Genomic DNA, 3445 nt, shown 5'->3' with positions numbered 1-3445 from the left:
ATCCAGGTTGGAGGTTATTTTTCGATGGAGCTGTCAATATGAAAGGATTCGGAATAGGTGCGGTTCTTATCTCTGAATCGGGTCAACATTTCCCGATAATAGCACAACTTTAATTTTACTGTACTAATAATATGGCAGAGTATGAAGCCTATATTCTTGGTTTGATGTTAGCTGTTGATATAGGAGTCCACGAATTATTGGAGTTGGGAGATTCGAATTTGCTCGTCCATCAAATTCAAGGCGATTGGGAGACTCGAGATTTGAAGCTCATCCCGTATCGACAATGCTTGCAGGGGCTATGTCAACGGTTTGTGTTAGTAAAATTTAGGCATATTCCAAGGATTCGTAATGAAATTGCTGATGCTTTAGACACTCTGTCTTCAATGCTCCAACATCCTGAACAAGCTTACATCGATCCAATGCATATACAGAGTCGTGATCAGCATGCTTACTGTAATGCGATTGAAGAAGAGCACAATGGAGAACCTTAGTTCTTAGATATCAAGCGATACATTCAGTCAGGAGAACACCCAGCATATGCCACCAACGATCAAAAGAGGGTTATTAGGCATTTAGCTAATGGATTTTTCTTAAGTGGGGGAATCTTATATAAGAGAACCCCAGATCTGAGACTTTTGAGGTGTGTATATGCAAGAGAAGCCTCGACAATCATGATTGAAATACACTCTGGAGTATGCGGATCGCATATGAACGATTATGTCTTGTCAAAGAAGATTCCTCGAGCGGGTTATTACTGGATTACTATGGAAAGGGATTCTATTTAATTTATTCGAAAGTGTCATCAATGTCAGGTAGACGGTGATCTGATACGTTCTCCTCCTATTGAGTTGCATGCAATGGCCGCTCCATGGCCGTTCGTGGCTTGGGGAATGGATGTGATTGGACCGATTGAGCCGAAGGCATCAAATGGGCATAGATTCATTTTGGTAGCCATTGACTACTTCACAAAGTGGGTGGAAGCAGTAAATTTCAAGCCAGTGACAAAGAAAGCTATGGTAGATTTTGTTCATGCCAATATCATTTGTAGATTTGGAATTCCTAAGATGATCATTACAGACAATGCTGCCAATCTCAATAGTCATTTGATGCAAAAAGTGTGTCAATAGTTTAGGATCGCACATCAAAATTCTACTCCATATCGCTCAAAGGCCAATGGTGCTGTAGAAGCCGCCAATAAGAATATAAAAAAAGATACTGCGAAAAATGATACAAGGGTCTAGACAGTGGCATGAAAAATTACCGTTTGCATTGCTAGGTTATCGCACCACTGTTCGCACTTCAACAGGGGCAACTCCATATTTATTAGTATATGGGACAGAAGTAGTCATCCATGCAGAAGTTGAAATTCCCTCTCTTCGAGTCATTCTAGAAGCAGAGATTGATGATGACGAATGGGTAAAAACCCGACTGGAACATTTGAGCTTGATTGAGGAAAAAAGGCTAATGTCTGTGTGTCATGGCCAGTTGTATCAGAGGAGGATGGCTCGAGCGTATAACAAAAAGGCAAGTTCTCCCCTAACTGGCAAGGTCCTTTTATTGTGAAGAAAGTGTTGCCCAATGGAGCCTTATATTTGACAGATATTGAAGGAAAAATGGTAGAAATGACTATCAATGCTGATGCGGTCAAAAGATATTATGTATGATATTTGATCCTTTGTTGATTTTATTGCATGTTTAGTACTTGCATTTTTGAAGATTGATATGATGAAGTAATTTTATTCTTCTACCCAAACATTGTGTCATCCTTTGTTTACCCGTTTGAGCTTCATTTTAATTTTCTTTCATATCCCTCTTTTGGAATCAAAATAGAATCAAAGATAAATATCAAGAAAATAAGAATAAAAGAAGAGTCCGAAAAAAATCATCAATCAAAATCAAATCAAAACAAAGAACAAGCCGATGGAACTACGTGCGACCTGATTCTCCTCTCTTGGGAGTGAGATACGTAGGCTGCCCTATTTTGGGCTCGGTCCAACCAAATAAAGATCTAAGATTCACCCATTCAACAAAGATGGGGCATGAGTTAATGTGTTGTTTGAGTCGATTCCAAAAGTTGTAAGTCCCACCCCCACTTCAAGTATCGTTTGAGCCCCTTACCATCTTTTCTAACCTTAACCAAAAGCCAAGTTACAACCAAAGAAAGTCCTTCAGATTAATTTTTGATAATGTTAAGGCTAAGCATGCAATGGATATGATGATACATTATGAAGTACCGTTTGTCTCCCTCAGCATAAGAAATCAGGAAAGAAATACAAAAATGAGAGAGTCTCATTGCTGAAAACCCCCGTGGGCATCATAAGGCAATGGTGAGTTGAGAGAAAATGAAAATGAGAGAGTATTATTGGTGAAAACCCCCGTGGACATCATAAGGCGATGGTGAGTTGAGAGAAGATGAAAATGAGAGAGTCTTATTGGTGAAAACCCTTGCAGGCACCATAAGGCGATGGTGAGTGGGGAGAAATAAAAATGAGAGAGTCTTATTGGTGAAAACCCTCACGGGCACCGTAAGGCAATGGAGAGTTCAAGAGAAAAGTGAAAAGTGAGAAGAAAAAGATTTGTTTGCGAAAGTTTTCAAGATACCGTCATTCGAATGTGATGTATGAGTCCAATGGATTTGAAGAAGCGGCTCAGCGGCAAAGGCACGATGTCATTTATCAAAATAAAAGTCACCATAATTTCCTTACATTTTAAGTCAAGTCTGTGTCAAAATAAGTGAGAAAGAATTTCAAAATTCACTACCAGTCTTTCCAATTATACGAGGAAAAGCCAAGGAACAGCATAAGAAAGAAATATGATCATAATTCAACATGAAACAAAGGAAGTCTATCAACTGACAGGCTGTTGGATTCGTGGACACATTCAGATTGGGGAAAAGGGTGCACCTCAGAGGCATGGTAAAATGGAAACCCATTGTTTGAGTCAGAACTCATTTCCCTCAATCTGGGTTCGGGTCAATGATGCAGCAAGACAGGGCAAGTGTTAGCGATTTGGAACAAAGATGAAAGGAACGAGTGCTAGGCAGATACCTGAAAAGCCAAGATCTGCAAGCCACCACTAAGTTTTAACTGACACATTTTCTTTGTTGATATAGGGGCAAATTTGTTTCACTTGATTCAGCTACCATTGGAAATGCACATCCGTGAGATTTTACTTTATGTTCAGGACCCTCCTGAAAAATAGGATTTTACTTTATGATCAGGACCCTCCTGAAAAATGAGATTTTACTTTCTGTTCAGGACCCTCCTGAAAAATGGGATTTTACTTTATGTTCAGGACCCTCCTGAAAAATGAGATTTTACTTTATGATCAGGACCCTCCTGAAAAATGGGATTTTACTTTATATTCAGAACCCTTCTGAAAAATGGCATTTTACTTTATGTTCAGGACCTTCCTGAAAAATAGGATTTTACTTTATGTTCAGGAC

This window comes from Capsicum annuum, chromosome 12 (assembly GCF_002878395.1).
Source record: "Capsicum annuum cultivar UCD-10X-F1 chromosome 12, UCD10Xv1.1, whole genome shotgun sequence".
Lineage (NCBI taxonomy): Eukaryota > Viridiplantae > Streptophyta > Magnoliopsida > Solanales > Solanaceae > Capsicum > Capsicum annuum.
This window is presented reverse-complemented; position numbering follows the sequence as displayed.